Raw genomic sequence first — 21757 nt, forward strand, 5'->3', positions numbered from 1 at the left:
GCGGCCAATGGTAGCGAGCAGAACCGGAGCGGTGGTGGCTTAACTTGGAGATAGCTGCTCCGCAAAAGCACTTCCTCTTCCTCTTTCTCGGCTATCTGTCCACTTAATCGGAACTTCTTCTTTACAATTTATATATATATATATATATATATATATATATATATACAGAGAGAGAGAGAGCGAGAGAGAGCGAAGGGTACGCTTCAGAAAAGTCACGAATTCGACAAACTTAAAGTTTTCCTGCTCCAGAACGGCTTCCATAGCAACCGCGAACGGGAACAGCGAGAATCGTACTTTATATTTAAATTTAATGCCCTGCATGCCGGTATTAATGAGAGCCCTGGTATTCTTTCTTCACTTCAAAGTTCAGTTACCCCGTAAATTCCTTCTTCAAACACACCCAAAACGGCCAAGTCAAGCTTACCGCAGGTGGCCCAAAGGAATGTCAGCCTCCCCCACCATACACACAATGAAGGTCACACAATTCCTGCTTTTGTCGCCTGGGGTCATACCTATTACTGTGCTTCCTTCCATGTGCCGTTTTTTTTTTCCCACCTCCACTTTCTTCCACTCCCCGCCTGCACCTGCTTTTTACCCCACCCATCACTACAATGCCATTGTACTCTGCGCACCTGTCTCTCTTTCCACTCTTTGCATATAAAACCTACTCCCATCGCTTGCATTCACACTCCTGATGAAGGCCAGCTTCTGGTCGAAACGTCGAGTCCAATAAAATGTTTCTTTAAATGAAGCGTACCCTTCGCTCTATAATTTTTTAAGTGGCCAAGTACGTTAAATGTTCTCGCATCATATATATATATATATATATATATATATATATATATATATATATATATATATATATATATATATATATATAAAGAGAGAGAGAGAGAGAACGCGAGAGTTGAGGCAGTAAGTGCACTATGAACTAGAACTGATAAAGCAGTTTTACGCATGCTTGCTTCAAAGTATGACTAGGTTGATTTTAGAAACGTTTCGACTAGGAACCTGTCTTTATCACAATGTTACAAGATATTTTGAAACACGTATTTATAGGGGTAGTTGAAGGGTGAGCACCTTTTTAGATGGCGAGCACACACAGTGACAGTAGAAAAAAATAAGAATAAAACATGGGAAGGGTCCAACGCTGCTGAGCCGAATGTGGAGCGAAAGCATTAGCTGCGGGTGACCGAGCGTTTCGACAAGAGGCCTCTGTCGGAGGGACAGCTGCTGGGCGCTTGGCAGGACAAGGGTGTCCAGGCAGTGTGTGCTCTTTGCCGTTATTTGTCCGCTAGCGGACTTGATTCGCGGTTGTAAAGCAAGCTACTGTGTCTGTATATGTATTTAATATGCCTTCTCCCACATTGTCACCCATCATGACCTTCTTTCTTCTCTCCTTCCCCTTCCCCAGTGCAGAGTAGCAGGCAAGATTTAAATTATTCCGGCCAACCTCTCTGCCTTTGCCTTTCAGTAATTCCTTCTATCTATCTATAGGCCGTATGCAAAATTGGTAGCGCCATCTGGTGAACGCGTTGGAAACTACATACGCCATCTTGTGTTGGGCGAGGGACCCACACGCCTGGGTCTCATGCGGACGGATTGAGCTGCGTGCGTGCGCGTTAAAGCGGAATGTTTATATAGTGCTTTCTACCGGCAAAATGCCCGCACACTGCTGTGTTCCACTCTGCAAACAACGGGGAGTAATTGACGACTGCGGAATCAAGGTAAGACTCGCGGGATTACTTTTTAATCGAGAATGGTTTCACGCAAGACCGATCGTCTTCAAGCGCCGTGTTTTTAGCGTTTGATGCGCAGTGCTAGCGACGTTTAACAGCTGAATTTATTACTGGTTTTGACTGCAGTGTGCGAGTAATTTTAAAGCCAGAATCCAATACGCTTTAAAGCAACGTACCATTAATACTTGAGAAAGGCTTGCAAAATTTTGCGCATTACCCACTGGTCGTAAACACTGCAGCTACGATGATTGAACTGATAGTGTGTTAGGTGAGTGTGACCCAAGCTCTTGGCAGTTATATGTACAGGTTGTCCACTCCTAGTGTGGACATGCGAGTGTATGGCCATGCTCATTGAAGGGCGACTGCGTCAGACTCGGCCGCGCATCGAAGCGAAGTGGCAGATGACGCGAAGCCACGTCCAGGTCAATCCTCTGCGCCACTTTGATGCGATGACGGCTGCGCCGCACGCAGTGACCCATTTTATAAAGCACGCCGATGCGGTCACGTGTTCACACTAACAGTGCATGACCTTTACATAACCCATTAGAGTTTACCTCTATGCCCTTTCTGAGCCCCCCATGCAACACCTCATTTATCGTTTACGCGTGTGTGGCGTCTAACATTGCGTAATCTGAGCCGTTCTGGTCTGCTGCTGTAGCCTTTTCCGCTACGACTGCCGCTTTGTGTCTGCCCACTGTAGTATCCACAAAGCGCCTATTTCAGGCTATTTACGAAGGTCCTTGCAGTTTAGTGCAGCACTATGGCAAGTGTTTCTGATTTAATGCCGGAATATTTGTGTGTGCCTGGTGCATGAAATGTTGAATGCCATCTTTTTTATATTTTTTTAGGTGTCATTTCATGGATTGCCAACTGATCCAGCGTTGTACAAGAAATGGATCATTGCAATCCGCAGAGATGAAGGCGCCAAGTTTACTGTTGGCAAATCAACAAAAGTTTGCTCAAAGTATTTTCGTGAAACTGACTATGTGCCTGGGGTGTCAAGTGGCTACAGGCTTCTTCGGGACACTGCTCTGCCATCAGTGTTCAGCTTCGTTAAAGATAAAAAGATCCGGACGCCACCAAAACAGCGTGCACCACCAGCAACAAACACAACTCTGAAGCAAGCACGTCACACAGTGCAGGCATCAGGGTCGACTGAAAGTACCAGCAGTAGCAGCATTACTATACATGTAGATGCATCCATGTGCAGTGATGAACAGGACACTGAAAGCTCATGCTAGCGGCCACAGACTGATTGTTCGACACGAGATTTGGAGCCGGTCATTTCCGTTGTAGAAGAACAGGAAAAAGAAATAAGGAGACTTCAAGATAGGTGTACACAGCTGGAAGAACAGCTGACAGCAGTCAGGGAGGCTGCTCGCCAGCTGCAAGCTGTGAAAGCGGACCTAGCTAATGAGCTTGCTGAAGAAAGATGTAAGGCAGCCGCCTTCTGCATCGAGTCATTTAAGGACTGTGATGAAGATGTCACGTTTTATACTGGTCTGCCCGATTACAACAGCTTCATTGGCCTTCTGCTTTTCTTGAAACCGGAAGAGAATGGCTGTGATGCTTTCTGCACCGACACTGTGGGTGATTCCAAGTCCAGTAAGGGTCGCAAACGAAAACTGACGGGGAAAAATGAGCTGTTTTTAGTTCTTGTGCGACTTCGCCTTGGCCTGTTTGAAACTGATCTGACACACAGATTTAACGTTTCGCAGTCCACGGTCTCAAGAATATGTACCACCTGGTTGAACCTGATGTATGACAGATTATGTATGATACCCCTGTAGGCACCACGAGCTGTAGTGAATGCAACCATGCCACCAGAGTTTTCTTAAAAGTTTGCATCAACAAGAGTGATACTAGATGCAACTGAGATCCAGTGTGAAGTCCCGTCATTTTTGTCACTACAGTCTAGCACATATTCAGTTTATAAGTCCTGCAACACCTTTAAAGGACTAATAGGTGTGCAGCCTAATGGACTGCTTTCCTTTGTGTCTGAGCTATTCACTGGGTCAATCTCAGACAGAGAATGTGTGATCAAAAGTGGTTTTCTTGATTTAGAGTTTATGAGGGTGATTCTGTCATGGCAGATAAAGGCTTCCGTGTTGAAGACCTCTTGTGCAAAAAAATGTTCACTTGAACATTCCTCCATTTCTGATAAATAGGAAGTTTACAAACAGTGAAATGAAAGAAACTCGAGAAATTGCCTCGCTCAGAATTCACGTTGAGCGCAGAATACAAAGGATCAAGTCATACCACATATTTGACAGACCAGTATCCGTCAGCTTGGCACCACTTATCAATCAGATATGGACTGACTGTGACAGCCATCCTCTCAAATTTCCAGTCACCCCTAATACAACCTCGAGGAAGCAGAACTACTTCTGATGAAGCAAGTGTCTGAATAGGTACAAACATTCATGACTGAAGATATTAATCCCATTAGAGCAAAATAGCCACGACTGAAGCCTCGGAGTTAGCAAATCTAACAACTGCCCTTAGCAAGTACTCATAAAGTAAGATATAAAGGTTTGGTTATTGGGGTTTAATGTCCCAAAGCCACTCAGGCTATGAGAGATACCATAGTGTAGGGCTCAGGAAATTTCAGTCACATTCAGGTTCTTTGACGTGCACAACATCTCACAGTACACGGGCCTCTATCATTTTGCCTTCATCGAAATAGGTTAAATCCCTGCCGCAGAGTCGCATCCTTCAGGTCAGCAGCCAAGTGCCATAACCAGAGCCACTATGGTGGCAAATAGGACATATAGCTTTAGCAATCCATTTTATTATTAAAAAATCAAAGATTTGTTTCAATATTACAAACCATCTTCACAGTGTCAAGTATAGCATATATATTAAAACTTGATTCAGTGTGAATGTAGTGCGTATAGAACAGTCATTCCAGAAAAGCATCCTAAATTTCAGAACAGCTAATTTATTGCCATTTTATCACTGGATTGTCTTTGCTTAGCATGATAAAAAACAAAGGTAGCGTGACTGACATTTTGTTTTCATGTACAGATGCATACACATAAAAGGAATGTAGCTGTGAACACATTTGAAACAAGTCACCAATTTGTTTTGGGCTGCGAGCACTTTTGACGCGCATTTAGGTGCCACATATGACTGCATATTACCTACTTTAGGTTCAATAAAGGCATGGAACATGCTGTACTGATGCACTCGAATGAGACAGCGCAAATGACATGGGTAGCATTTCTGCAACTCATTTTAAGTGTGATGATATATAGCCAGAAAGCCTCTTTTTAATTTTCTTGATTGAATTTTCTTTTCATGTGCAGTACAAATGCGAGCCAGGCTACTTATGCTATTGATGAGTTCAGCCGAATTTTACTCATTTATTGCAAGCTACTTCTGTTGTATAGTTTGTGGGGCAGCATTGACAGTAAAGTAACCATTTTAATCACTCTGTCAATTTCTTTCTTTCCCTTGAAGCTTACTGGGACAGTAATTTGGTTACTTGAATGCATCTCATTCGTGCATAATAAAAGAGGAAAGAATGCTAGCAGTAGTACATTATATAATCTGCACGATATGAAGTGTCTGTCGAGTATTCATGATGAAAAAGCTGGAAATGAAGCCGCAATAGACTTCCATATTAATATCAACATTCATGTTTCTTGATGCATTGTACTATTATTAGTTTTATATTGACAATAAAAATATTTTTCCTTCAGCCTGAGGCTGCTGTATCCACCAAATGCTCAACAGTAGTGATAACATCTTATATATTCAGCAGCAGTGTCAACAGAACACTACTCAGTAGTTAAATTGGCTCTTATTATTTACATACCACATATATATTTGATACAGAGCCCACATGCATCACTGATTTCAAGCACATTTCTGTTTTAGGCTTTTGCTTGACATGAACAAAACACTAGTGACATTGATGCCGTGTCATGATATACGGTAACATGTGCGAAAAAAAGAAGTCATCAAGTTTTGAACGCATTTGAAGCCATTCTTCCTTGTCAAACCATATGCGTTCCACTGCAATCCAGTTCTTTGAGCACACAACGAAGTCTGCCCACAAGCAACCAGCAACAGCCATTTGACCCAGCACCTGTGCATAGTAATCATGCTCTCTCTTGAGGCTCGGTTGGCCATTTTCCCTAAAAGTGAGGCAAGATGACTTTATCATGGCTTCTTCTGGTTGACTGTCCTTTAGTGAATATGGGCACTTAATTTCCAATAGCCCGAACGTATCCTCTTCTGGGTCGAAAACAAACCTATCGGGGCTTGCACCAAGCCATGGAAACTCTGGATTTACTGCTAAGCCACTGTGTAAAAGTGACACAGAATGTCCATAGCTCTGCATTACGGCACTGTACCGGTCAGCAGCCAGACTTTCATTTCGGAGTCCGTATTGAACAGCGCGCACACGAGAGAGGTCCTTACTTTCAACTATGTTCGCCATTCCTTTATCGGTCCACTCTTCTCTCCTTTTGACGACTCGCCCAAAACGTGAGGCAGTTAATCGGGCCAGACGAGCTTCTCGCCACCTCGCACTGTGTCTGCTGCCTTGAAGTTTTCTCCAAGTCTCTCGCTTCTTCAGGTGACAGCTGTAGTTCCTGTGAAAATAACAAACAAAAAGCAAGCACATCACATTAGATTTGTTTCAAATGATCTATTGTGTATCCCATAATTAGATTTGATTATCGTAGTTTACAAACATACTGTGGTCTTCATTAGATGAAATTTTATGACAATACCTTTACACTTTTACAGACTTTGTAATGATGACACTACTGTTAGCAAAAAAAAAATACCCACATCGATTCGAGGCCACAGTGCAGAAAGCGCAGGCATTAAAGCATTCATGTCACTTATGCAACTTGGAATTTCGCTTAAAGTATGCAGTGCTTACCTTCAATATATTCAGCTCTTCAGAACATAAGGTATCAGGAAATTTAGTCTGCCACCTCATCAAAAAGATGAAGGTCAGGGACGACAGCGACCCTTCCAGACCCTAAGAAAATGTTGTCTGACAGCCATGTCCTAAAGCCCGAAGGCAGCTTTGCCTGTTGTTAGGCAAGTGGTGAACCGGGTGGTGCTGGTCCCCTTTTGGTTTCCACAAAAGGCCTTTTAGCAGCCAGTCATGGCTGCCAAGGTCATCAAGTGTTTTGCCCAGAGCATGTAGGCCATTCAGGTTTTGCTGCACGTCCCCCTTCTGTGCAGGTGCATTAAACAGCCGCAAGGGGTAAGGCACTTGTACGCCATTCTCCCGTGGGTTCCTCCAATCAATGTTCTGAACATTCATTGGCCTGATTCCCTGTCGTCTAGGGCGCCTCCACTGCTGAGGCAGCTCTGTGCACGTAAGCTCAGCTGGAACCTCTTTAAAACCTTGCTTCTTGAGCAAGATTATCATCCGCAGCAAGGATATGGCTGCATGAGCTACTCGCCCCAGCAGGGCATTCGCAGGTTGCATCAGTGATGGCACCAGTTGTGTGCCGAAAGGCAAGAAGCACATGGTATGGTTTCCCGGTCTTCTTTTGACTCCGAAAACATGTCGCTCGTGCATAGACAATGCCAAACCTGGAAGGAGAATAAAATGGCGATGATCATAACAATTGTCTAAGATGAGATCTGCACAATGACATGAAAGAAAGTTGCCATCATAGGAATGAGAAAGAAAAAGGTGAAAATAAAAGAACACTACAACACACAAACAAACAAGGGTATGAAACAAAAATTTGGACCCACTACGATGACAACTGTTATAAGGGTGATGCTTCCAAACTATATCCTATGATTTGTTGAGATCCAAGCCTTAAAAGAGGATAGGTATGAACTGGCTCGGGTATCCTAAGACTTAAGGATAATTTTGTATCCTTCTGGGTATGCAACTTTAAAAAAATATGTAAAGGCACTCGAGCAGTGTTGTACAGAAAAACAAAATAAAATTCAAAAGGAGCTACCTTGTTGTATACTTGTATACTTTGCATTATGTCCCAGCTTTACAATATGTTTTCTTTTTCCTTTTTGTATTCATATTCATGTGTAACTGCTAAATACTTCTCTATGCCCCCTTATGTAACCTGAATCACTCTTTTTTTTCTATATTTAAAATCGTGCATGACTGTTGAATGCTTCTGCGTCCCCCCCCCCCCCCCCTTCTCCCTATGATGTCCCTAACGGGACCTTTAATGGTCAATAAACGATGAATACATGAATACTTTAATGAATCACAACTTCTGGGAATATAATCATTGCGTGTGATGATGTTACACTATAGCCGAGTCATTCTTAGTTATTTTGCAGGGTCATAGCCTTTTAATCTTAATATGAAGGCATCTTTACTGTTCCCACCTCAGGTTTAGTTATCTTTACTTTTACCGAGTCTTTTGAGTTCCCGCTCCGAGGGGGAACATCGCTTAACATGATTCTGCGCCCAGAGGCAGCCTACTACACATGCAAATCAGAAAGCGCCATGTCCATGGGAAAACAACTACGAGATTTCACTTCATCCAAAAGCACTTCATATATAGATAGTAGCCGATATACGAATTGACGCAAATGAGCAGTCGAACTATGTCGCTCCTGCGCCGCTGGTGTTTGCGTGCCTACCGCAGTGAGAGAAAGCCTTGAATACACTGCAGCAGAACAAAGTCCATCAGCGACGAACATATGTAAAAGCACAGATAACTCCACATACCTCGAATCGCAGATGTTAGTGGCCAGCGACGATGGAACAGAGTAAGCCTCGACGGCGAAGGAATACGCTTTCTTTTGCTGCCGCATCGATGGAGTTGCCGACGAGCAGAAATGCGATAAATCGTCCTCAATGAGGTGCGGCAAATCCTCCAGATTCTTTCGCCACCTCTCGTGGCCGCTTGAGGGAAAACGCTGCCCTTGTGCCATAATTAGCAAAGATAGTGTGATTAGCAAGATAGCACATAATTAGAAAATAGAATTAGCAAAGATAGCGCGGTTCCATCCGCCAGTTCACGCCCGACGATTCAAAGGCAGCCGCGTGTTCGCGGGCGATGTGTCTGAAGTACTCGCCCAACACAAGATGGCGGCGTGTGCATGTTGCCAGATGACTAAGGAATTTCGCATATCCCCTATTCTTCCTATTCGTCTTCTTCACCTTCTTCTTCGCCTTCCTTTTCATCTTCGTCTTCTTGTTCTTCGTTGTCTTCTTCTCGTAGCTACGCCTCTTCGCGATGTAGCTGCGGCCACATGAGGTCTTGAAAACCTACCGCAGTGTCGCTACAAAAGAAACAAGACAACAAAAGCAAAGCAACACACATACTGAAAAACAATACACTAGGAAGTGCTCGTCTTTCAAGCGACGAACCACGAGTTCAGTTTTAACGCGATAGCGTTAAGGGCCCCGCGTCACAGAAAAGTTGGTGTCGTCGTCGGCGGCCGCTGTCCCGCATCGCCCGGCGTTGGCCGTGAGCGAAAAATCCCAGAAGCATTAATAAATAAAAACAAGTAGAAAAAATCGCCGACCTGAAAAATCAAACGTGGGCCTCCGGGGTGCGAAACGAGCACGCTAACCACTCCGCCACGCCAGGTAGATGATTTGAAATGGACAAAGGCGCGTCTATTGATTGCGGTGTTGTCTCAGAAATGTCCCTTAGAGAAGTGTATTGTGGCGTATAGTAATAATTATGAGCATGTAAATTACAAAATTACAGAACACGAAGTTAAGCGAGTGGCAAATTACTTTTCTGCTGTACTTCCTCTTCGCTTGGTGTGCACGTAGCGCCCCCATGCGTGTGGCGCAAGGAATAAGATAGACAAGGCATGGCCTCCAAGATCTTCATCACGCCGGCTCGGATCGGCAACGATGTTGCTGACGAACTACGACTGCAACTTGAGGCCCACGCGTTCCGACAAGGTGGCTGACAGCGCTTCTACGTCCCGGAACGACTAATAAATAAAAATGAGTACAGTAAAAAGCGCGACAAGCAAATGAGTAGATGGTGCGAACGGGGCGCGATAACGCTATCGCGTTCCATTCTTAAAGGCTACGCTTAAGCGTCCTTCAATTTTTTCGTTCTTTGGGCGTAGTGCAGAGCACACCACCAGTCCGTAAACACACAACCTCACTTTCGATGAGGTCTCTGACACCTTACAAGCATTCTCGAAGCACCCGGTAGAATTCAGGTGCAGTATCCAGGGGCGAACGAAAACGCGGATATGCCGTCCACCAGCTCAACACCTGTAAATAGAACAAAATATTGCAAATCAACGCAGCCACCGCAAAAAAAAACCCACAAGCACGTGTTCGCCCTGCGCCTGATGACCCACGATTTGAGTGTCCGTTCTTTGGACGTGGTCCAGAGTAAACCAGTAGCCCATGCACGCACAACTGCACGCCTTCACTTTTGATGAGGTCCTCGACACCACACAAGCATTGTCGCATTGCCCGGCGGAATACAGGTGTGATCGGAAACGCGAAAGAGGAAAACACAAAAGAATGAAGAATCAGGAGCGGAGTAAAGCTGCCACTGAATCCGTCGGACGCGTCTCAGGGAGATAATGCTGAGGATTAAATAGGGGGAGGGGGGTATCACCGTCCCTACGGCTAGTGTGACCGAAGCACGTTATATTGAATGAATACAGCCTAAAATCACTGAGAGGCTGACGAGAAAGGTAAAGAAGCCATAATAAAAGAACAGAGGTTGCAGAAAGAAATGAGTCCAATTATTAATAAAAAATATAAATGAAGAAATTAAATATAAAGATTAAAACCTTTTGCTGTTCTTTCCGACGCAGGACAAAGTGGAGGCATACTGCTGAATAATAATTTCTAGATTATTGTTTAGGTAAGTAAGTTAGGTTCCCTTTGCTCTCATTCAGTCCAGAGCAAGGTGTCTTGAATTTACAGATAAGGTATGATTCTCGTATTTCACTTTCGTGGTGGGTGCGGAAGTTAAATTCTAGGAATATTATTTGTATTTTATGGAATTCATTACCGGGAATTATAACATGTCTTGACAGGGCTAGATTGGGCAGAGATTGTGCATGCGCACGCCGATTATTAAATAATAGTTTGATGTGAGTTTCTGTTTGGCGGATATATTGTAGCTGAAACGCTGGGTATTGGAGCAGGTATGCCACATCTGAGCTGTCACAATTGTAGTCGCCCTTGATTTCGGTGGAAGTGTTAGAGGCTGTGCTGACGGTAGTCGTTTACGCGGTCATTTGGGCGTGAACTTGGCAACGAGGCTTGTTACATGGTGCGCAGCCCACGGATGGAGGATTGTTAATTTTTAGAAGTTGAAATGTCTCGAAGATTCCTATTTCGTTGGTACAAACCCGCGCTGGCTCCCGAAAAGCACATATGCATCATTCACTTGCGGGAGATCAGCTAAACGCGACGATACGGGCTTAGGGGGGGGGGGGGGGCAGCAGGCGCCAACAGGCACCGCTTGTGATATTGACTCTGACCGTGCTGCAGCCAGGAGCAGACACGAACGGCCGCCTGTCGTCTACTAACGAGCACACAAAGTCGCTCGGTCGCCCGCTTGACAGCAATGAGAGCCACACCCCCTTGGCATCCGCGTGCTCACTGGAGGCCACCGGTTTGATTCTCTGGAGCCTGGTCTCAACCCGAGCCCAACGGAGACGCAGGGCTGCTCTCCAGAAAGCTGCTGCTGCTGTGCCAGTTCACAAGGGGCTTCACTGGACAGTGCTGTTTCGGCAGGCGGACCGCGGCGTTGCCATCACCACGGAACAGGAATGAGAGATTGCCGAAGAGCTGAGCACATGCCCGGGCATTCTGGCGGTTCCCTTTAACATGCTCCGAAACGCGGTTACCGTGGACGTTGGATGGGAGGTAATCTTCGGGCCGCTGCTAGCCACAACTGTGATCCGTGGCCTGGCAGTGCGCGCCAAGGACAGCCCCTCGTAATCAGCTCACCGGGCACGTATTCGGCGTTGACGCGCGCCGCTCGGCGGACCAGCTCCTTGCCCGAAAGGAGTCGACGATGGCAGTGACATCGGCGTCGCTGTGGGGAAGCACGCTGCTTCTCCGGTTTGCGGCGCCTAGTACGCCACTGTCACATGTATTCATATACAGGCGGCGCCTCCCCGTGTGGCCCTGCCGCCCACGGTCACTGCAGTGTTCCCGCTGCCCCAGCCTAGGATATGCCACGAAGGTCTGCAGAGCTGCTGCGCGCTGTACCAGCTGCGGCGGAACACACGATACCAGTTGGTGCACTAGTGGGAAACCGCGCTGTTAAAACTGCGGCGTTACGAGCGTCCGTAAACAGCCGCAGCCGCGGCAGCTCCAGCGGCACTCCCAACACCAGTAGCAGTCCCAGCAGTCGCAGTACCAGCGGCGACAGTCCCGCCAGCAGCAGCAGCGGCAGGGGTTTTAGGCGCAACAGCAGAAACTCTTTACGCAAGCAAGACCCGCTTCCACCACCTCCGGTGGCGGCCCTCCGGACGCGCGTGATGCCCTTAATGAGCGTCTGCAGGCCGCGCTGCGCGCACTAAGCGTGCTGCTGCCGGAGGGTTCTGAGGGTCGCCGCATCTGAGAGGAAGGGACATGCCCTCATACACTAAACAGCCAACACCATGGCTCTCGCATTCCCTCAGTCCTGGAGTGGAACGTGCGCTCCCTCGCGCGCGATAGCCCGAGCTCCGCTCACGCGTAACATCAGAGCAACCAGAGGCAATTGAGCTGCAGGAGACGTACGTCCGCCTCAGGAAAGGGGAGGCGGACGTACGTCTCCTGCAGCTCAATTACCTCTGGTTGCCTTCGGGCCGTCGGGCCGTAGACACGGCGGCGGCGATAAGCAACGCCCAGGAGTGCGTGCAAGTGACAGCGCATGTTGTCGGAGGCGTTGACACATCAGTGGCAAGCGTTCAGTGCGCGCAGATGTGGCGTGGGACGTGTTGTATTTCCATGCAGTGTCATCGTGTTGGGCCCCACGCCAACGCATCGTTCGTGACGTCAATGCTCATCACTGTGCGTGGGGAAGTGCGCGCAATAATCGGCGCGGTGACGACTTGCACAACACAGCTGGGACACGCTGTCCTCAACACTGGCCAGCCCACCTTCCGATGACGCTGTTCGCCCACTCCTGTATCGACGTTGCGTTCGCGTTCAGCGGCATCGGGGCGACCTGGCAACATGCCCCCTCTCTCTGGAGCTCGGACCACTTCTCTGTCAGCATAGAGCCAACTGCTAAAGAAGCGCGCCCCTTGTGTACGTACTCAATAGTAGATTGGGGCCGCTTTCGCCGCAAGGTAGACACCGCCGGTGCGTCGGGTGCCGATTACTTCACCAGTCTCGTCCGGAGCGCTCTCGTAGCCAAGCGTCACTCAGAGGTGCGAGCAGGTCAGCCAACACCCGACAAAAAAATGCTCGATCTGCGCGACAAGAAAGACAAGGTAGAGCGCAGGGCGCGACGGACGGACAGACCGGAAGACTGGAGAGTTTACAATCGGCTGGAAGCGGTAGCAAGGCGACACACCAACAAGCTCTACAATCGGCAGTGGACCTCTCTGTGCAACACGATGCAGAAAGGTCGCAGCTCGCGGCGGCTCTTTACCACTCTGCAGCGCATCACTACACCTCAGCGAACCCTCAGCCCCTCGCCATCTCAAGCGGCCAAACAAACCGACAACTAACTGAGCGGTTCACTGAACGGTTTGCGTCGCGACGCCATGCGAGCACCGCTGCAACCGCAGCAACGACACCGAGCCCGAGTCCCGACGCCAATGTCCTTTCGAAACTCCACTCCGGATGACGGCCCGTGCAACGCGCTCTTCACAGCGGTGGAACTGAATGACGCCCTGCGCCACTGCATCCGCCGCTCAGCGCCCGGGACCGACGGTGACCTACTAGATGCTGCGCAACCTCGACGCGGAGTAACGTCAGGTCCTTCTGCGGCAACCCAACCTGGTGTGGGAACGCGGAGAACTACCGGAGCAGTGGCACATAGCGGTCGTCTGCCCGCTACCGAAGCCAGGTCGCTCCCCCGCGGTGCTCAGCGGATACCGTCCTGTGGCGCTGAGGTCGGTATCATGTAAGGTGATGGAGCATATGGCGCTACAGCGCTTGCATACGCGTGCCTCGGAGGCAGTCTTGCTCGTTGAGGGTCAGACAAGCTTTCGCAGGATGCGCTGCACGACATACTCAATCGCGGACGCTGTTTCTGCGCTTAAGCACATCATAGTGGTGTGGCAGGTCGCACTGCTGTCGTTGCTCGACGTGTCGAGTGCGTTTGACAACGTCCACCGTGTGGGGATCCTTGAGAAGCTGGAAGAGGCAGGCGTGAACGGGCGCCTATTGCGCTATGTGCAGGGCTTCCTCAAAGCGCGCACAATTCGCATGCGCGTAGGAGGGGCTCTCTCGCGGCCCCGTCTGGTGGATCTAGGCGTTCCGCAAGTGTCTGTGATGTCCCCGTTCCTATTCAATGTGGCGATGTCGACGGTGCCAACCGGCACCGTGTGTACGTCTCCATGTACGCGGAAGACATCGTACTGTGGTGCCTGAGCCACCGGGTGAGGCTTCCCGCGTTAAAGAGTGCCTTCGGGAGCCCTTTGCGGGATAGACGTCCGGTTGCAGTGTCTCGGCCTGGCTCTCTGCCCGGTCAGGTCCGCGGCCATGACCTGCAGCGCTGGCAAGGGCGCCTCCTGGCGCCACTAACGCTTGCTGGGACGCCGCTGCTGTGAAAAAGGTCCGTGCGGTACCTGGGCCTAAACATCGACAAACATCGGCATCAGGGAGAACACAGTGCATCACTCTGTGCGGTGGATGGATGGATAGAATATAGGAGCGTTCCCTTTGAAACGGGGTGGCTGCTGTTGCTATCATGCTCACTCCCCCCCCCCTATATCTTAATTATTGCTTTAGATTGGTTAACTATACCATCATTCTATTTATTGAATTTTTGTTTCTACATTACTAACATTATGACACTTTTCTGCTTTTAAGCCACCAATCTTCCAGTTGTTTTTGCTAGCTTCTACCGCAGGTTCATTCACCCGGCCACTGGTATCTCTAAACCCCAGAGTTTCGGAAGATATCATTGGATATATCCGGATGGATATCATTGCATTCGAGTATATTATGGTCAATTATTTCAGTGGAGGTACCACATACTGCACATGCGTCATCTTCATTCTGGAATTTCTTTTTGTAGCTCCGTGTTCTAAGGCACCCTTATCTAGCTTCAAAAAGTAGGGCACTGCCTCTTGAGTTATCAAAGAAATTTTCCTGCCTGATCTGCCTTTTCCACTTTCGATATAGTTCCACACACTGTTTCTTTTCCATCGAATTTATCTAATTTTTTACCTGCTGTTTTCCCCCTGTGCTTAACGGCTTTTATTTCTTCGTCCTTATGACCAGCATACTTACTGGTTAGTTTTTTAGTTCGTTTCCTGCATTGTGAGTCAACGCTTTTAGGGATAGGCATTTAAATGCTTTAGCTGCCCATCTGTTACTGTTTGATTTCGTCAGGCGTTCCGCATATAATATTTTACTCTAAACTTCCCGTACTTCGAAAGATGAACAGCTCATATCTCCCTGTACCGCTTCACTTGTGGGTTTGCCATGGGCCCCCAGTGCTAATCGTCTGACGGGTGTCTGATTTATTTCTAATGTCGACTGTACCTCTGATTTTAGGAACAAAATCGCATTTCCGATAGTAAGCCCGAGCACCATAATTACTTCCCAAGTACCCCTCAAAACCTCATACCTGTTGTATTCCCACAATGCCATATGCATCATTATCCCGGCATTCCTTCCCCCTTTGGCCTTAAGTGATTGCTCGTGCTTTCCAATGTATGCCACTCCTTCTTTTACCCATACCCCGAGATATTTATATTCTGCCACTCTTGGTATTTCATGGCCTTGTATTTTAAGACTCTGATCAGTTCAGCCATTGAAAATCATCAGACCCGACTTAACTGCGCTACATCTGAAGCCTAGAGCGTTCCCTTCGTCTCCGCAATACTTAACTAGAGTTTGCAATTATTCCTGACATTCTGATAGCAGCAATATCGTCTGCATACATCAACCCGGGGAGGCGCTGCTCTACCGCCTTTCTGCCTAATCTATATGACAGGTTAAAACCTAGGTTACTTTCTTGTATCCTCCGTTCCAGATTTATCAATTAAAGCATGAACAGCAGCGGTGATAGAGGACAACCTTGTGTTAATCGTTTGCATACCTAGGCACCTTCCGTACTCCTTGTCCCTTCCCATATAATTTTTACTTTGTTATCTCGGTATATTTCCTGTAGGAACTCTGTTATCTCATAACCGATACCTCCTTCTTTTAATACATTCCACAGGAGTTCTCTGTTTACGTTGTCGTTTATGTCCAAGAAGGCCAAATTCAAAGGTCTATTTTCCACTCTAGACATTTCGATGCATTGAGTAAGCCCGAACAGGCTATCATCTAAGCGCCTACCATTTCTAAAGCCGTTCGGAAGTTCTCCAAGTATCTTGTTATTTTCTACCCATGATTGCATCTTTAATTTCACCGCCTGCATGCCCAACCTGTATATAAACGATGTTATGGTAATCGGCCTCTAGGATTTTATGTGCATCCTTTCTCCTTTCCCTTTATAAATCAAATTCATTTTACTCTGCCGCCAGCTGTCTGGAATTCGCTTATTCGTTATGTTTTCAAAGCTTTTAACAACGTTTCCTTACTTCTTGGACCAAGCTCATTAATCACTTTGATCGGAATTCCATGCATTCCAGTAGATGTGTTTTTAGAATATTTTTTCTGCCCTTCTCCAGTTTAGATTGGTCAGTTCTAAGCTGCTTTGTACTCTGCTGCCTTATGTTGCTTCCTGATTTGCGGAGATTACCCTATCGTCGCTCTTAAATGACTGGGCTATAACTGATGTAATGTAGTACACTGGCGTGGGGCTTTGTCATACTGAATTTCATATGGACACAAAATAGCTTCCTGTAGCAGCCAGTATACAAGAACGGCAACTCATCAGAACTGATTCGACGGCATGCCAAGTGCATGGATAGCCTAATTTTAGAATTTCTGCTTTTTTTGCACAAGTGCCAAAAAAAGAAGTCTGTAACGTTTCTCCAATTTTCTTCAGTTGCCCAATTTGGCGATTCCGTCGTCGTTCACTACAATACAATGCTTGCGCTACATAGTATGGCAAGAAGGAATAACTGTGCAGTTCAAAAATTAAATAAAGCTGTTATAACCGTGCATGGTCCGCACTTGAGCGCTCTATTGTTCGCCTGTGGGCATGGATATGTGCTGTGGATATGTGCTGTTGGTGCAAGGGCCCTAAGTGAGCCTGTTTCCATGAATCCTTTTGTGTGAGCCTGTTTTGCTTTGTCGAGACCCTGCAAATACAAATTGGCCCTGTCAAGGGAACATCAAGAAAGATACAAAGAAACGTTGCCCTGTGAGAAATAGCCGGATGTGCTTTTGTTCAATTGTTCACCCTTCCCGTCGAGAAGCGCTATTGTCAAGTGAGGAATGCCTATTGTCCAAAGGAGACGACAGAGTGACACGTCCTCTGACGTACAGGACAAGAAAGGAGCATGACGAATATGGCCATTAGAGGAATTCCCGGGAATGCAGGAAAGATTTGAAATTGTCGGAAAGGGACAATGCTGGGAGCAGTATGTGGCGCGCACATGCACTTGGGTTTCTGAGAAGGAAATACACTTGCCGGAATCACCATATCGGATCTTTGCTGAAGAACAGAAATGTACCTCCTCGCCGTTCCCAAGCTCTACCCGCCAACAAGTGACCGCGCCCAACGAAACAATACCGGACCAGTCAGTGCATCAGACCATCAGTGCAGTGATGTGTTCGATTGGATGCCGATATCTGAGGGGCGTGCCCTGGAACTGGTTGGTCAGCATCTTCAGAGAGGGGCTGGACATAGGGGGTTTTAAGGACGTTGCAGAGCACGAAATGACGCTCTGAGCCCTGGGTAAACGGCTCATCCAGACGCTTCTCGCTATGAACTCTTAACGCTTGCCATTTTGCTGATATACCCTTTTTTCATGTAACTAATCTTTCTCAAAGTGCCATTAAACCTGCTTGTATATATTTTACCAACTTCGAAGATTCAATCCTTCATCAACCCGGAGTCTCTGCACGCTACCAAGTGAAGGCCGGGTCGACTTAGTCCCAGCGTCACGACAACTGGTGACCAGCGTTGGGATCTGAATCTACAAGCCACAACATCTGGTGATTGGAGGTGGCATCTCAAGCAACAAGCAGGAGCAACAATCGGCCAACAAGAGAGCAGCTCGGAACATCGATCACATGTGTGGGTGAGTGCTTGGCTTTTCTTCTGATGTGGACCAGGTTCTAGAACAGGGTTAGATTTTAGAACTGGTAAAGAGTGTTGAAACGCCTTTAGGTTTGGTAGTTTGCACAGTTGTTTTGGAAGTAGCCGACACTTGGAGCGATCATGGACCTACAAAAGCTGCAGAAACCGGAACTGTTGCTATTGTGTGAGGAATTGGGAATTGATACAAGTGGTTTGGCACGAAAACCATTGATTATAAAGGCAATCACTGATTTGGGAACCGATGATGAGGAGCTCAGTGAAGCATGGAACCTCATCGGACAAAAAAAAGGAGGAGCAACTCAGACAGCAGAAAGAGCGGGAAAAAGAGGAAAAGAGGCGTGAAATTGAGAGAGAAGCAAAAAGGCTGGAGCAAGAAATTGAGTTCCGGAAATTAGAACTAGAGTCCCCATTAGAATTAGAATTGTCCCCAGCTAGCAGTACCTCTTCTCAACAAGGAAGCAGATTTCAAGATGTCAAAGTACATGCAGCCATATGTGATATCAGGGGATATCGGTCTGTATCTGGCTAACTTTGAGCGAACTTGCGAAAAACTGTCCTTCCAGCGAGACACTTGGTCTCAGAGATTATTGACGGTTCTGCCCTGCGAGGCAGCGGAGGTTGTCGCGCGGCTAAGCAAGGAGGACGCGGACAACTACGAGAAGGTCAAAGCTTGCCTTCTGAGAAAGTATAGGCTTAGCGCCGAGGCGTTCAGACAACGTTTTCGGAACGCTACTAAGTCCAGGGACGAGAGTTACCCTGAATTCCTGTACAATTTAAGAGTCGATTTGGGCGAGTGGCTAAAGAGCACAGATTCCTATAGTGATAGGGAGGCTGTAGTCGAGCGAATTCTTTTGGAGCAGTTTTATAACTGCCTCCCAGAAAAAGAAAGAAATTGGTTACAGGACCGAGGCGACATTAAGTCGGCAACTGAAGCTGCCGAACTCATTGAGGAGTATGCTTCGCGCCGACAATTCAGCAACCCAGCAGTGGATAGGCCCCGCAATCCCAAGTTGAGTGTGAATAACCGTCAGGAAAGGCACTTTGCTAGAGTTGGAAACGAAGAAAGGAAGGCGTCTTCAGGCAAACTCCCTAGAAAGGACGGCAGTGAGAAAAGTGGGGAAGTGACCAACGCGCAGAACACAAAGAATAAGCTTGAGGCTAGGAAGCCGCTCACATGCTTTAGGAGTAATGAGCAGGGTCACATTGCCGTCAACTGCCGGAAAGAAAAGATTGCTTTCTCGTATGTCAGTGACTGCGATGAAAATATGCAGCTTTTGGAACCCTACCTGCATGACCTAGTAGTCAATGGGAAGCCTTGCAAGGTACTGCGCGATTCGGCCGCAACGATGGATGTTGTCAATCCGACGTATGTGTCGCCTTCCGACTATACAGGACAGTGTGCATGGATCCGCCAGGTAGTGGAGGAACAGAGTGTGTGCTTGCCAATCGCGAACGTGGTCATCGAGGGCCCTTTCGGCGAGTTAACAACCGAGGCTGCCGTTTCAGGAAAGCTTCCTAAGTGCTATTCGTATTTGTTTTCCAACAAATCGGACATGCTACTGCGAAAGAGGGGCATCCTTATCGGAGACAGTTGTGCAAGCCTTAACACGTTCAAAGGCGCGAGAACTAGCTACACTGCTCATTCCAGAAAAATCCACAGCGGAGGAAACGTCAGTTAAAACAGTGGTCGATGCGGAAGATAGCGGGTCAGAAAACTTTGAGAGCGAGGCATCTCAGATAAGTCAACTTGAAAGTGAGCTTGATGAGACGCGGAATGAGGACGTTCTTGAGAGTAACCTCTTGCCGCCAGTGTCTAGTAATGTCACGAGACTTTTAAGAGGAACCCGAGAAGACTTAGCTATGGAGCAAGCCAATGATCCCAAGATACAGGAGATAAGGGAGCGCCACCGCGCCACTAAGACAGCAAAGAATATTTATTTCGAGATGAGAAAGGAAGTGCTGTATAGCTTATTCAAGGATAAGCGCGGAGTAGAGCGGGACCAATTAGTCGTTCCCCAAAAGTACCACGAAGACTTACTGCGACTTTCCCATGGCAGATCGTGGTCATGTCACCTTGGAACAAGGAAAACAAAGCAGAGGCTGTTGCGAGAATACTATTGGCCTGGATGTTTTAAGGACACGGAAAATTTTGTACGGTCATGCGACACGTGCCAGCGGGTTGGAAAGGCGCAAGATAAGTGGAAAGCTCCGATGGGGTTAGTACCAATCATTACCGAGCCGTTTCACCGGTTAGTAATAGAGGTAGTTGGGCCACTTCCTGTGACAGAGTCAGGGTACCGTTATATCCTCACTATGTTATGCCCAGCCACAAAGTTTCCAGAAGCTGTTCCGCTGCGCGAGGTGACGTCCGAGAGTGCAGTGGATTCGCTGCTGTCAGTGTTTGCACGAGTTGGATTCCCTTCCGAGGTCCAAAGTGATCAGGGTAGCGTTTTCACAAGTGTCCTCACCACCTCATTTCTCGAGCGATGCGGCATTAAGGTAGTGCACAGCTCGATCCACCATCCGCAGAGCAACAGCGTAGAAAGATGGCATTCTGTTCTCAAACGCGTCCTCAGGGGACTGTGCTATGAAAACAAGCGCGAATGGGATACCTGCCTGGCAAGGGCGACCGTGGACTACTTGGGTCACAATGTAGGTCAAGGTTTCAGGAAACCCAGCGAGATTAAGATTTCTGCGGTAGCAGACTACCCGCGGCTGAGCACGAAGACGGAAATTCGGGCATTCTTGGGGCTGACGGGATACTACAATCACTACATCCCTAACTATTCATCTTTGGCTAGCCCCCTGACCGACGCTCTCCGTGGGACAGAGCCGACAAATGTGGTCTGGGACGAACAAAAGGAAGCCTCCTTCTTAAACCTGAAGGCTGTGCTGATTAGCCGTCCGGTATTGCGAGCTCCAGACTACGACCGAGAATTCACGGTCCAGTGTGATGCAAGTGATCGAGGGCTATGTGCTGTTCTCTGCCAGAGAGATGACGACGGTAATGAGCACCCCGTGCTCTACCTGAGCAGAAAACTGAGTTCTAGAGAGAGGGCTTATTGCGCGTCAGAGAAAGAGTGCGCTTGCATTGTACGGGCCATTCAAAAATTGCAGTGCTATCTTGGAGGGGCCAAATTCACCGTAGAGACGGACCATTGTCCCCTGGCTTGGCTGCAAACTGCGACATCGAAGAACAGTCGCCTTCTGAGGTGGAGCTTGATTTTACAGCAATACAATATTGAAATAAGATACACAAAGTGGAAGTTAAATGGGAATGCGGACGCGCTTAGCCGCTGTTTCTAAGCGGTCCGAGGTACTCCTCACCATGTATCCAAATTGATACTCAGGTTCTTTTTTTTTTTAAGTGCGCTTGTATATGTGTGACTATGTAAAGCAGCACGTTTGGTTTTCTAGGCATACGTGGGTCCCGAACGTCTTGAGTGTGGGCTTTTCTCGGACAACGATGGCAGTTTTCTTTTCACCTGGTCTCTTCAGACGGGAGCCGAGTGCTTGCTTAGACATGTGGTTGAGTTTCAGAGACAGCTCAAGCAATTTGGCCTACGACAACCAAGACAACGCGACAAGCAACAGCGAGCTTCAAGCGTTCATGTGCAGTCGTCTCTTCATGCAGCAGCTGCGACTGCTGCCCTCCGTGACTCTTCTGGCGGGGGAGGAGGCTGTTATGACCGTGCATGGCCCGCACTTGCGCGCTCTATTGTTCGCCTG

The 21757-nt window shown here is 47.7% G+C and overlaps 1 protein-coding gene and 2 pseudogenes across 1 annotated transcript in view; 2 read left to right on the forward strand and 1 right to left on the reverse strand.

Moving 5' to 3' along the window:
• LOC146206865 (uncharacterized) overlaps nucleotides 1-21757 on the forward strand; it is a 177917-nt gene that overhangs the window by 81033 nt on the left and 75127 nt on the right. The window lies entirely within an intron of this gene.
• Nucleotides 3557-5313, forward strand: LOC146206866 (uncharacterized; annotated as a pseudogene).
• On the reverse strand, nucleotides 5479-8690 carry LOC146206867 (uncharacterized; annotated as a pseudogene).

This window comes from Amblyomma maculatum, chromosome 1 (assembly GCF_055883805.1).
Source record: "Amblyomma maculatum isolate TAMU_Amacu chromosome 1, ASM5588380v1, whole genome shotgun sequence".
NCBI classification, from domain to species: Eukaryota; Metazoa; Arthropoda; class Arachnida; order Ixodida; family Ixodidae; genus Amblyomma; species Amblyomma maculatum.